The 15224-nt window shown below is 35.0% G+C and overlaps 2 long non-coding RNA genes across 5 annotated transcripts in view; one reads left to right on the plus strand and one right to left on the minus strand.

The window, feature by feature from the left end:
• LOC141378436 (uncharacterized) overlaps positions 1 to 15224 on the plus strand; it is a 373512-nt gene that overhangs the window by 167197 nt on the left and 191091 nt on the right. The window lies entirely within an intron of this gene.
• LOC141378430 (uncharacterized) lies at positions 387 to 2217 on the minus strand. Its single transcript, XR_012393067.1, has 4 exons — positions 2108 to 2217; positions 1371 to 1428; positions 1191 to 1255; positions 387 to 1076 (listed from the first exon to the last, which is right to left on the minus strand). It is a non-coding gene; the product is annotated as an uncharacterized lncRNA (long non-coding RNA).

Consider the following 15224-nt stretch of genomic DNA (forward strand, 5'->3'; position numbering starts at 1 on the left):
GAAATAATTGGCAAAGGACTTTGAGCCGAAAATCAGTTCGTGCTTTGTCGATATACTATAAAATCTATAACACTAGGCACATTTGTGGTAATTATGTAATGCAATTTCTTTATAACAAATGTTATGATAAAGACACCCTACACTCAAAAAAATGATATGTTGGCGTTAATTAACTTTTTTTTGTCCACTGGTTCCACGTAACCGAGTTAAGTTACCTTTAAGAAAGAATATTAATTTTAGTGAACTTAAGTTAGTTACATAAAGGTAATGTAATGTTGTTTAGTTCAATCAACGTAACATTTATAATTTAGCTTTAATCAATGTAGTTATTTAAGTTCAATTATTCTAAAATTGATATTGTTATGTTTAACCAAATAAAAAAACAGTTTCCGTTTCATTGAGTTTATTCAATAGCATTTTTACAGTTTTACATATTTTCCAGCAATAATATGATTATCAAAATCCAAATACTGTCTTAATCTGTATCTTCACTTATTACAATAAGTTAAAATATTAATACTATTAAAATAATAGTAATACAAGTATGAAGTAAATTAAAAACAATAAATGATTTACAAAAATATGCTTACAAAAGCATCATAAAATACACTTTTAAAAAATAATACTTTTCATATATTACAAAAAACATTCAAAAATAATATTCTGCCTTCAAATGATTTATCAAAAATATACTTAGAAAAATTAAGTCTTCTTTTGTAAACTATACTGTACCTTCTTTACACTGAAAAAGCAGATAACACTTCAGTTGTTCAAAGAAAGATTAACATTTTAAAGCAAAGTAACACAATCAGCACTACACCATAAATCAGACCAACCATCACAGAACATGCAATAGCTACACACATTCATCTACACAGAAGCATTCTTAATTCTTTTTTTTTTTTTTTTATAATTAGCACATCTTGGATGCATTGCCTCTTCTTGTTGATTTCCTGAATGTGTCCTCAATTGTAAGTCACTTTAGACAAAAGAGTCAGCTAAATGTTAATGTAACTACTGTAGATTCATAAGGTGGTGTTGCACATCAAGGTTTGCGCTTCATCATGCCCAGCATCCTAAAAAAGTCAGGTAAAAAAATAAAACATTTACCAACAGATCAAAGGTGAAAGGAGGAATTGGTTTAAGAGGAAAATACAAAATGTTTAAAAAAATAAAATAAAATAGCTTACCATGTACTCTCTCACTTAGGGGCTTTGAGGATGCATTCACACCTTTTTTTTCCACTGGTGATGTTCTAAATGACATGAAATGACAATTAGTAATTTACTAAATAATTAGTAGTTAAAATTACTAGTAATTTTTACTGTACATCATTTTAATGTGTGTATAGGCATCTAAAGGCATAGTACCTGGATGATCCACAGTCTCCTCAGCCAGATATGGGACTTTAGAGGTTGAGCTGTAAACCTGTGAGGGAGAAAATAGATGTGAGTGAGCAAAGATTTAAAATAATAAAATATAATAATATAAATAACAAACTACTAAACTTAAAAATTAAAACGTGTGAGATGACCAAACAAATAAGCTTACATTAAATATGTCATCATGCTAGATGTCATCCTATTTAGGTGTCACAAATGCATTTTTGCTGATTTTTTTTTTAAGTTAACAGGCTTGAATAATACAATTAGATAATAAATAACAATGTGCCAACACCACATTTTAATTAATATTATGTAAGTTATCAAAACTGGCATTCAAACTCGACAAACTGCTTGACACTCATTTAAAATAAAGACCATCAAATCAAATAAAAAATCAAATCACTTTTATTGTCACATTATCAGCAGCACGTCTGCTATGATGAGTGAAAAGCTTAGACTATTCTAACATGACTATTCATTACTACCAACGTTTGCAACTTTATTTGGGGGGGAGTTAATATATACCAAGTATAACATTTCACAGGAATGCAAAACACACTATACATTTATCTGTCTATAATGTGGAAAAGACACAGGGAACATGGCAATTTCATAGCAATACTATACACAAACACAACATAGTATTACAAGAGAGTACATTTATGATTCAAACGTTGTCACAGCCTCAGTATAAATACATAAAAAGTAAAAAAAAATCTCACCTGTGTGTCCACATTGGGGAAAGCTTTGTGCACGTTCTCAATTTGTACTGTAATCTTCATCTTTTAATTCCCATAATATGGCGCCGAACTGAGAGTGATCGTTGTGGTTTGAATCTTCTTACTTCCTGTGTTGTTTTGAAACTGCGCATGTGCAGATATTACTCCACCTATTGACCAAAATGCAGTACTACAGAAGCAACACAACTCCCTTTCATTCATGTTAATTAAGCAAGCTGTTTAAATGTGAAAACTTACTTTTTCTCATTTTTTCCAACACAACACTTTTATTTTTAATACACAAACATAAGCGGATTGTTTAATTTAAACATAGTTACATTCTTTGGACCAACTAAAGCCATAATTCATTTTTTTGAGTGTACATCTATACAATATCTATATATATATCTATATAAAAAATAAAAGTTCAGCAACATTCAGACAAATAACATCAGTTGAAGTGTATAAGTGAGAAAAGTAGGAATTCAAAACTACACGTGGTTATATTTGTAAGCTTGTGAATGCTCACACAGGGTATTTGTGTGAGTGTTGAGTGTGTTTGAGTCACTGTGGGCTTCAGAGCACAGTAATACACAGCAGAGTCTGACACTCGCAGATCCTGGATCAGCAGAGGAGCTGAAGTTGAAGATGTGTTCAGTCGTGCATTAAATCTCTTTTTGAATTCGTCGTCTTTGCTTTCAAAAGTAGATAGCATGTACTTAGGGAACTCATTTACTTTTTGCTGGTACCAGAAAAGCGTTGGTATTGGGTCAGTGCTTGTATATGAGCAACTGATGAATAAATCGGTGCCTTCAACAGCAGTTTCAACTCTCTTCTGGTGGACAGAATCCTTACATTTACACCCTGAAATTTTCAAAACCATTTACCTGTTTAATTATTTCAATCAATCATTCATTCGGAAATTAAAATGGCAGAAGATATATTTAAAATCTGCTTACCCAAGAAATATGATACAAACAACACCAAATATTTTTGCCAGTGTGTCATCATCATACTAAACAATTATGAGCTGAATTAAACTGAATCTAGATCAGCAGCTTTATCTTTCCTGATACTTCCGTCTCTCTTTGCTAGAGTTACTCTGAACACGTTTATATACAGCTGGAGGAGGAGACTGACTTTACCACACTGCCTGACTGAAAGGTTTATTCATGCTTGATTTAGAGACTGTGGATAGTTCACCCAAAATTAAAATATTCTTATTGTTTGCTCACACTCAATTGGCTTTGAAATCTAAAGAATTTCTTTTTTCTGTTGAACTCAGAACTAGATATTCAGAGTGACGTTGGAAAAAAGCAGCCATTTACATCAATAGACCTTTTTCTTCGTTGCTGTATGGAGGGCGCCATAGTGACCAGCGCCTTCCGGTAGGTTGCTTAGAACTTCTGTCAAGAATTGTTATCTGCCTCGTTTCTCAGCTGGGTGTCGATACTGTTTTCAGTGGCTTACAGAGTGTTTTTTTGATTGATGCAAAACTTTAGATAGAAAGACGTGTGTTAAAGCCGTTATACTTCTGTCAGATGCTGTTCAAGAGAAAAGCATTCTCCTAATTCAGTGTCAGCCGTCAGATCAGCACTGTAGTATAGCATCAGTGTTCCCGACCTGTCAGCTGTTATACTGTACTTCACTGCTCTTTAGTACAGACACACACACACCAGGGCTGTGCAATTAATCGAAAATTCAGTTTTAATTTAAATTTTGGCTTTTAGCAATTAAAAAAAACATTAATTGAGATAAAATGATTAGTGCATCATATACCGCCCCCTTTCCAGTTGTACACATTTGTTGCTCTGCAAAGCTCAGCTCACGTGAAAATGACTAAAAGCATGTACTGTAATGTAACTTGCAGCATGGGATGTGCATCATTCATGATCAAATCATTCATGTTTTTAAAAGCGCGAAAGAGATCTCATACTGCTGTGTAAATGTGCTCAGCCTTAGAGACAAGCAGAGCACACACCCAAAATCCTCTTAACGTGATTGCTTTGATGGTCAAATAATGCAAATTAATGTCAAAACACTGTGTTTATCGGTTATTCATATTAACTCTCATTTATGTAATAAACAAACAGGTTGAGAATCAAAAGACATGTGGAAGTGAAACCATAAATCAGAACCGCACTGCTCTTAAAGTGACAGCACACAATATTTTTGCCGCCGACTGTTTTTATTATTAATCAAACAACAAAAGGACAAAATCCCTCACTGCTCTTTACTGAAGGACTTTTGTAGTTATAATGAAAGTTTTTTTTTTTTTTCTTACAGTGAAGATACTTTAAGCACAGTTTGCTTCATTATTTTTATTCTATTGTATTAATTTCCCTTTCTTTATTAACAGGAAGGAAAATAATATACAGCTGAAGTCAGAATTATTAGCCCTCCTGAATTATTAGCGTCCCCTTTCCCCCCAATTTCCGTTTAATGAAAAAGATTTACTTTCAACCCATTTCGAAACAGTAGCTTGAATAACTCATTTCTTATAACTGATTTATTTTATCTTTGCTATGTTGACAGCACATAATATTTGACTAGATATTTTTCAAGATACTAGTATTCAGCTTAAAGTGCAATTCAAAGGCTTAATTAGGGTAATTAGACAAGTCATACTATAACAGTAGTTTCTTCTGCAGACAATCAAAAATATATATTGCTTTAGGGGGCTAATAATATTGACTTTATAATCGGTTTCAAAATATTTAAATGCTTACTTTAGCGATGACGAGACCTTAACAAGGGAAAAATGCCTTGCAGCAGTTGTTTTCCTTCAAATTATATCAGGTTTATTAACTAATCAGTCCAGGAGGTGGCGCTGATCAACAGCAGTGTTAGTTCAGAGATGTAAAAAACGGATTAAAGCTATCGTTTCAAAGCTGCCTGAATCTGACTTTTTATACACGTCAGCTGCCGACCAGAAGTTCTTAGCATCCTCAATGCGCATACACGCTAGAGCTGCACAATTCTAGCTAAAATGAGAATCGCGATTTTTTATTTTTTTTGCTTAATATAAAGATCACGATTTTCTCACGATTCTGTAGATGTAAAATAAAGGTATGGCAACAACAAACATATGGCACAACATCGATAATAATATTATGTGTTGGTCTACTGGTTTCTATAAATAATTCTATTCTACTTATAATAATTCTGATGTTGAATTATTATGTTTGAGATATATGCTTGCAATCTGTCATATTAGACAATTTTATTCTCTGGTAAATCAGACATTTGCCATTATCAGATTATATTCAACAATATATAGGCTAGAGTAGTTATACTGACATTATAAACATTTATTTTCATGCACAACTGTGGGCTCACTATGAAAGAAAAAACATTTCAAATGCTTGTCGTAATCATTACTCTAAAATGCGATATGATCATTTAATGACGTGCACACTTTCAGTTTCATTTTGACTGCTAAGTGCTTGTTCATACTTTGCGCTCAGCTCCCAAACGATCACTCTGTGCCACAAACAGAATATTATTTACAACTGTATTACCTGTTACTCGCAACATATGCAGGTTCTGTTCACTAAAGTAGACGCGCACGTCTATCATTAAGTAGAGCGCGAGCGCCCTCTCTATAACAAGTCACAGTCAGCAGCTCACGTCACGTGTGATTTTCCCGGCCGCAAAAACATCATTATATGAAGACAAAAATGACATTATTAGGTGAATTATACCTTACAAGTACATTATGTGACTCATTCAACATCATTTGGAGGTGTCAATGTCACTGAGCAACGTGTGTGAAACAATGAAAAGACTCGTGCAGCCGCCTTTTCTTCTCTCCTGAACTTGAAAATATGATTGGGGGTCGAATCGAGATTAGATAGTAGAAACAAAATAATATGTATGTCAAAGACATTTTTTGGGGTATCCCTTTTAAGTGTCAGTGTTGCAGAATATTTTGCATTACGTTTCAGCATTCTCTTATATTTCACTTAATTATTTGGAAGTGCAGATTAAACATTGCAGAAGAACATACAAAATACATAATCATACGTTATGCAAGTTTTCTAATACTGTGCATTAAAGTAGTGCAATACTACAAATTTATTCTATTTCTCTGTATTTAATAATCTATTTTAAATTCAACATAAACCTTTCTAAGTTCTCTTAGAAACTTCAGTGAAACAAGATAACTGAGAAATGTCTAATGATTTATTTGCATCTACACAACTGCAATCAAACGGACTTTATTGAAGAAATAAAGATTAAGAACAACTGGAGTATTAGTAAATCACAGTATTGTTTTCATTTTTGCATAAACAAGACAATGTTTAAGAAAAGAGGATTGTCTAATTTTGTTCACATTGTGATAAAAATGTTCTCTGTTTTGGTGATTTATAATATTTTTGGTGTTTGTGAAGTATGATAACAGGATTGGTTATCAGTAGATCTCAATGTTTTTGTATGAGAGTGAAATGTTTTGTCATCGCTGTGGGCCTTAGAGCACAGTAATACACAGCAGAGTCTGACGCTCGCAGATCCTGGATCAGCAGAGGAACAGATTTTAATGTTGAATTCAGTGTTGCTGAAAATCTCCCTTTAAATTCATCCTCAGTAGTTCCTTCACCAATGGTAAATTCACTCAGGATGAAAGTCGGTGATCTGTTTGGCAGTTGTTTGTACCAGAAGAGATAAGCGTTTGTGAAAGTTGTAGAGTAACTGCACTGTAGATGAACTGAATCTGCTTCATTTGCTGTAATTTGTCCTGAAGGTTGTTCAACATTGTCTGATGATCCCCGGCACACTGGAGAAAAACATTTACTCATTATTATAGTATCTCAAATGAAGAAAGTGTAAAAAATGATTTACATACCCAATACATAAACTGTGAAGAAAATAACAAGTTTGACTAATTCCTGCATTGTCATGTCAACATAAAAATGAGGAATATTTTAACAACAGTGTTTTCTTCTGACTGTATAGTCTCAGTTTGGCTTTGTAGTTCAGATTCTTCTTAAAGTCCCGCCTTGTGAAGATTTTGTGAAATGCTGCCTCCTTGTGGTGAGTTTGAACAGATTTTGCTGAGCTGAACTATTTAAATAAAACTTTCTTTGCTATTTAAATTCAGTTCACCCTATTTACAGTGTGAAATTAATGTTTCTTGACTAAGATCTATGTTGATCCTGGAACAACATTCCAGTAAGCCAATCAGATTTTTAGGGATATGCTTAGAGTTTATGTTACAGTTTCGATTTACAATTACGCAGTAAAATAATTGATGACAAAGACAACCATTTTTTTATGTTGCTTTAACTTATTTTAATATTCAATTTCATAAAAAAATAAGTTATACAAAGTTTAATTTATTCATATTTTAGTCAGTTTGATTGATATACTGTTAAGTTAAGATGACTAGAAAATGTAATTTTTTAATTTTGAGAATAATTTAAAGTTAGGTTTAGGGGTAAGGATTAGGTATGGATTACATTTTTGCACAGGGATGATGTTTTAGAATCAACATAGAAGGTAATTCAGGATCGCAAAATCACAACAAGTCATCATTCGCAAACAGTGTAACTGATTTTGAATTTTTAGCACATCATTGAGTTTATTTATTTACTTGTTTAAATGTGTGTAAATTTATATTTAGTCAGTTTTTTAAATAATTTCTGTAATGTTATTGACTAATATGAAAATGTTCATATGATTTATTTACAGTACAGTTTGTAAAGTAATATTTTCTGTTTTTAGTAGATATATAAGACTTATTTTGTTTACCAAATATGTAAATCTAATTGGATTTGCATTGTAAACATTAAATGTTAAAAGGGTATTATTTTTAAAAAGGAATGATTTCATTTATTTAGTTTTTTAGTAATGATACTCCCAAAATCATTCAGCATAAATTCACAGATTTTTTTTTTTTTTTTTTTTTTTTTTACAAAATTTTACAAAGAAATAGAAAAAAATGTCTGCAGTTTCTGTCCGGCCCTACTGATTAGCAAGTAAAATCACATTTATTAAAAAGTAGGCTTGGGCGGTATCCAAATTTTGATACCGTCAAACCGCCTCCATATTTTACCCCGGTATCCGGTATTACCGGCGTAATAAAAAAAATTATGACGTAAGGCTCAGACAGCGTCACTAAACTGTTGGCTTAAGCCTAAACCATTCAGAAACTGAATACATTCTATGCGACCTTAGGCTCGCGGTCAGAGAGAGAGAGAGAGAGAGAGAGAGAGAGCGCAAAGCGATGCACAGCACCTCTCTCTCTCTCTCTCTCTCTCTCTCTCTCTCTCCATTTTACACACACACACACACACACACACACACACACACATCTCTCCCGCGATTTATTCAGAAATTTACTCCCACACCGTAAGAAATCTGGCCGGCTCCCGGGGAACAGCAGTTATACCCGATAGGTCCCGAGTCCGACAGGTACATTTTGATTGACAGCTTTATACAGCCCAAACCCGTTCATAGCCTACATTAAAATGTGCTCATGCACACAGCTCTAATGCATTTTTTCAAGAATGAGTAATTTATATGTGTTAACATCATTTATTCGTAACAAGCGTAGACTATAGGCCACTTGAAAGTTGGAACAAAGAAATAAAATAAGTCCTACAGCTGTAACATCTCAGCACTCTATAGGTCTAGGTACATGCACTTAGCCTTTAAATTAGCCTACACACCAATGAAAAGAAATCTTGCTTCACAAATCAAATTAAAATAAACTCTAAATGATGACGGGTATTTTGGCAATAGCGAAATTAAGATAAGGGCTCTGCAAGATGTGTTTCTCCACTTCTCTTCACAATCTGGCATTAAGGCGACGGTGAAGCTGAATAATAAAAGAATAATGCCACCATTAGTCTGTATACTCTGTCTACATTATGATTATATGGTTTAATTAATATTTATTTATAATTTAAAAACCCTTTACGCACCAAGATTAGGCTACGTGTGTTTGTGGAGGAACATTATTAAATCCACTGGCTTTAGCGCAGTCTCTCACTCATGGTGCGTCCAGCAGAACTGAACACCCTTTCCTGCGGCTACAGGTCGAGATGCAGAGTTCTGATCTGGCTGATTTTGCAAGTTTTTGGTAGGATTGTTTGTTCATCTTCTACCAGTCAGGAACATGCATTTAATTTTCCATGACAGCAGTTTCACTTTAGCGAATGGCCTCTTCTTTTTACCTGTCAGCTTGCGGTTTAGGGCTCTACCGTAATACGCAGTGTATGAGCGACCGCAAAATACCTGCGGCTGGAATAACCGCTCCTTCTGAGCTAGTGACTGACTTGACCGCCGTCAAAATTCGCTTTTTTTACTACTTCATCATCATTTGTTTCATCTTTGCAGGGATGGATTTTAATGCAGGGATTTGGATTTTTTCGGGTCTCGCCGGGTTCGGGCAAAGATCTTTAGCTCTAATGCAGACCTCTCATTCATATTAACCACGTCTCCCTTCTGTTCAGTCGAAACTCCCAAACTGCAGGACACTTTGAAGCGCGACTCGTCACGTCACCTCTCCCCCTCCCTCTCCCCCTTCTCTCCCTCCCTCTCCCCCTTCCTTTCCCTCTCTCCTCCACACTGTTCCGTGATGACAACCACACATACGTTTTTGTAGGCATTAAATAAAGGATATTTAATATTTAATGACGGTATAACGGTATTGAAACTGACACCGTTGCTATTTTTAGATCCCGCGGTATACCATAATACCGTAATACCGCCCAAGCCTATTAAAAAGTCTCAGGCAGACTTCGAGACATTAATTGCAGGAGATATCAAATAGTGGGGTTTAGTAAAATCTAGTTGGTTGTGATGTAGTGTAGGAAGTATTCTTCTGTTTTTTTATTTCCTTTTCATTACTCTTTCGGTAACCACATCCAGGTGTTTCCACAAGTGAAATTATATTTTGTGCATTATAGATTGTGGTTGTGATGTGGTTTGTCATCAAAGTGAAACATTTATTAGAGTTTTTGTTCGGCTTCTCGTATACTTTGTATCACTGGGCTCCAACTCTTAGAGCACAATAATAGAGAGCTGAATCTGACAGAGTTGCACCGCTAATAGTGAGTTCAGTGGATGAGTCTGATGTGCTCGACTGAAACCTACGATCAACTGGATCTCCACTTACAGAAGCTGATTTTGCAGGTTTAAAGATTAAATACTGAGGTTCTCCGTTAAGATGCTGTCTGTACCAGTAAAGCCAAACATAGCTGCTGCTTGTTTCATATGAGCAACTGAAGGTCACAGTCTCCTCTTCCTTTACAGTAAAAGCTTCTTTATTTGGCCTAATCTGGTCTGCAGTCATCACACCTGAAACAAAAAAGTATTATTTGCTGTTACTTTAAACAAAATGACCTCAGCATATCTCATTAACCTCACTGTGATGAATCAAGAGTGCTATTGTACCTGGAGTCAGAATTAAAATGAGCATCAGTTGTTTCTCCATGTCTACAGGTCAGATCAGGTGTGTGTATAGATGTTCTCTGAGTTGTAGATCTGTGTAACTGTGAGTCTCTGCAGCTTCACATACACACAAACACACTCTGAACTTCCTGCTTTCTGTGTGATGACACTATCAACAATCCTCATTTCTGCTCCGTCATCAATTAAAAACTCTAAGCCTTTGCAACTACAAGATAAAATACAAATGTGAATGATAAATAAACTAATGACGTTTGCTGTGCTGATACCATTTTTTACATTATCAAAGTACAGGGTGTCTGCAGGGTCTTAAAGGTCTTAAAATATCTTATATTTAAAAAAAATAAAATGTTAATTTTTCTTTTTCCATGCAGAGCTTTATAATGTGTAATAAAAGTATTTTTTAAAGAAAAGTTATGCTTGGAAAAAGTAAACCTTAGCTTGTTTTGACACATTATTTAAATCATATGGCTAAGAAATTAAACTTAACTAAATGTAAATTTGAATGGGGCGGGTAAAAATATTTTCCACTGGCCATTAGAAAGAAAATCTCAGCACTTCACCCTGTATAAGGATGCATTTACACTGCAGATCTTGATGGCCAATTCCGATTTTGTGACTGTATCCAATTTTTTTGTTGTTGTTGACCAGCTTACATCATTTAAAAGTGACTCATATTCAATTGTCTGCATTTACACAGCACACGGCAATGACCAGGAAAATAGAGGGGGTGCTGACTGACAATTACTTTTCTCCATTCCTGTATTTAATCTGTTCGCAGGGTTTCATTTTTTAAATTTCTTTTTGACAAGTTGTTTTACTGTAGTTTATGATAGAAAAGTTCTCATTTGGCCATCTTCTTTTAATCTAAGCCTTTTTAAAACAGTAGGCATTTTCATGTAATGTCCATGGCATGATTTATGTATGTTATGTATGCAATAGTTTTATATTCGTTTATATTGGTTACATGCCAGATATTGCGCTCTCTCGCTCTCATTAACATGCTTAAATTTTTGTGCTACATGACAATATAAAAGCTTTTTTAGTCCTCATGTATGGGATTTAAAGTTTGCGACTGTTCTGAAATGAAAGTGTCCGACTTGACGTCATTCCCTATGGTTTTAAATGACGTGCAACTTGCATTGACAGGTGAAATTCCGGTCTAAGTGCTTACACTGCAGACACGAGGGCACAGATCTGATAGGTATCTGGTAAATTTCCACATGTGAACAAGACCTGAATCTGATTCGAGTAAATAGTAAATGATTTATTTATTTTTTCCAGCTTACATGTGCATGGGTCAAATCCGATCTGTGCCACATGGGAGAAAAAAAATCTGAATTGAGTCATTTGAACCATGCAGTGTATGTGCAGCCTAAGTCTGATGAATTCATAACTGTCTTAAAGTCTTAAATATGAAAATCGCAGAAACCCTGAAATAGTTGGCCTCTTGACTGAACAGATGTATTAGGCTGAGGTTTAATTTCAAGGTGCCATATGCTGCATTGGTTTTTAATATGTTAAATTGTTCTCTATCTACATAGTAGGTTTATTGCTTCGGTCAGTTAAAAAAAATCTCCAGAAACTGATTAATAAGCTTATTTACTACTCCTAGAAACAGAATTCTCATGGTGACTACAGCTGCTCCTCAGGTCTGGATGAATCACCTAAATTATGCGTACATGCAAATGAGGAGGACATGGCCTGTGAGTCTCATCACAGTTTGTTTTTTCTTCTGATTGCCCTGTTGTCCACCAGGGTTTTACATGAGAACGAGGAAACAGTGGTGTATGAGGCTCACATTATGCCCATTTTCGCATACCAATCTTTTATTATTCTACTTTGCTATGGTATGCAGTTTTTCATTATATGGCACATTAAATAGTTAGCTTCAGTGTAAGAAAATTGAGTTGTGACCTGAAATGTGTTCTTAATATTTAATATGATTAATTATCATGTGACTGATTAAAGTTGTTTATTCCAGGAACAGGAAAGAGTGCAGAACATTTGTTTTAAGATGTTGTATGATTCTGGGATTATACCACTAACAGACTACAGAGGGAGTTTTGAAACTCTTGTGCCCTGTTTTTGTGTGAGTGTTGAGCGTGTTTGAGTCACTGTGGGCTGCAAAGCACAGTAATACACAGCAGAGTCTGACACTTGCAGATCCTGGATCAGCAGAGGAACCGTTCTTAATGTTTTATCCAGTGTTGCGTTAAATCTCTCTTTAAACTCATCCTCAGTAGTTCCTTTGCCAACTGTAAATGCACTTAGCATGAATGTTGGCGATCTGTTTGGAAGTTGTTTGTACCAGAAGAGATAAGCATTTGTGGTCGTGACAGAATAGTTGCACGGCAGAGTAACTGTATCTCCTTTATCTGCCGTCATTTCTCTTGAAGGTTGTTCAACTCTGTTCTGTCCCCTGCACACTAAAAAATACATCTATTTACATACAAATCATATTATAAACATTTATTAAAGAGTAAATGATGATCTTACTTACCAAATTCCTGTGCTGTGATGAAAAGTGCAATGATGAGCAGTTTTTCCATCATTTATATTTTTGTCTTTTCAAATGAATGTGTTTCTGTATAGCTCTCAGTTTCCTCTCTGCTGCCTTTTTCTTGATGCTGAAGTCTTCTGCATCTGAATCTTGTAATGCCACACTGATGATGACACTTTCGAAGAAGGCTGCCTCCTAGTGCTTAATTTATGCATTTCTCACACTAACATTGTGTTTACATTTTTGAGCATAAGCAAAGACACATTTGAGACACTAGACCACGAAAAGAGTCAGTGTAATTGTTTGAAAATTGAGATGTATGCATTTTCAGAGGTGTCATGCTATCAGGTATGGAAATATAGTGAATTTATTTAAAGTTGCAGTTAAAAACAGAACTATTATAAGTTTTACCATACACATCCAATTTCATCCTCATTACAACTGGAAACATGAATAATGGCACATTGGAGAAACCTGAAACATTGTAGAAAGATTGTTCAGTTTCATTTCTCCTGACTGATCGTCTTTTTCCAGCACACTTGCAAACATTTATTTATTTTTTTTTATACATTAATTAGTAACTCAAAGATTGGGGTTCGTGTGCAGTGTTTAGCCTGGCCTCTGAACGTTTCCCCTGGTTTAACTAAAGATTGGTTTTAAAGAAGAGGTATCGCCTGTCACGATATCTATTTTTTGTTGTATGATATATTGCAATTAATAATATTATAATAATTGTATGCATTTTTTTTTTGTTTACAAGACCATTTTATGCCACTCACATAATACTAGATGCACGTACACTTTCAAAGAACACAATGTTTTATTCTTAAGAATATTTCATTGAATTATAGTCATTTTAACAATTTAATAATTAGGCATTGGAATCAGAATGTGATATATTCTAAGCAAATAAATAATAATAAATAATATTTACCAAATAAGTGCTAGGTATAAAGAATTAGAAAAAAGTAACCTCTATTTTCACTTGTTAGGCACACACATAATATACTAAAGTAATTTATAGTAAAAAAAAAACTAGTGTTTTTTAAATCATACTGACACCTCCAATAGAGAAAGAGATGTTGCACAATCAGCTAAAATGTTGCTAGAATTGTTTTTTATGTATAAGCGATAGTTATTGCATCATCAAAAATGATTGAGGTCATCGCCATGGGTTGTGTTACAAGTTGATATATTGATTATTGTGACAGGCCTAATGCTGGGGAGGGATCCTGAAGTCAAAGGATAAAGGAGGTTGGACGAGCTTGATATTTATGGGGGTTTGGTCTTATGCTGATTGGATAATAGAATGATTATCAATGATGAATTAGAAATGTCAAAACAGCTGCGCATGCTCCTCCCAAAATCTTTGTTTTATAAAACATTACAAAGATTTTTTAACACTAAAGAATTCCAGCATGGGCGAAGCAGTGGCGCAGTAGGTAGTGCTGTCGCCTCACAGCAAGAATGTCGCTGGTTTGGACCTCGGCTCAGTTGGCGTTTCTGTGTGGAGTTTGCATGGTCTACCTGTGTTCGCGTGGGTTTCCTCCGGGTGCTCCGGTTTGCTCTACAGTCCAAAGACATGCGGTACAGGTAAGTTGGGTAGGCTAAATTGTCCGTAGTGTGTATGTGTGTGTGTGTGGATGTTTCCCACAAATTCCCAGACATGGGTTGCGGCTGGAAGGGCATCCGCTGCGTAAAAATGTGCTGAATAAGTTGGCGGTTCATTCCGCTGTGGCCACCCCGGATTAATAAAGGGACTAAGCCGACAAGAAAATGAATGAATGAATTCCAGCATTCCTCTATGCAGGAATTCCTCTTTGTATTTCAGAAAAGCATTTTTCATTTGCAGCCTTTAGTGAAGTTTCATAAACTAATTTCGAGAGGAGCACGTGATATGATTGTGCACCGCTGGCCACTCATCCGTAATCAGTAATAATCCAATCAGAATGATCCTAGCTTAGTATAAATGGATCACTTTCTCCCCATTGCACTATCTTCATTTTGGAAGAATGCTTCCCGCTGCAAACGCTCCAGCATTTAAACTACGCTTCAGCATCATTCAACCTTCTGGCATGGAAGAACAAACAATCAACAACAATAACAACAACTTCTCCAACTAGAACCCCGCTCTCCCCTAAACTCCAGCAGCTGCCTCGCCAGCAATCGAGCCAGAATCCCCGCAAGAAGCCGGCATATCAA

The sequence above is a fragment of the Danio rerio genome, chromosome 2 (genome assembly GCF_049306965.1).
Source record: "Danio rerio strain Tuebingen ecotype United States chromosome 2, GRCz12tu, whole genome shotgun sequence".
In the NCBI taxonomy this organism is placed as follows: domain Eukaryota; kingdom Metazoa; phylum Chordata; class Actinopteri; order Cypriniformes; family Danionidae; genus Danio; species Danio rerio.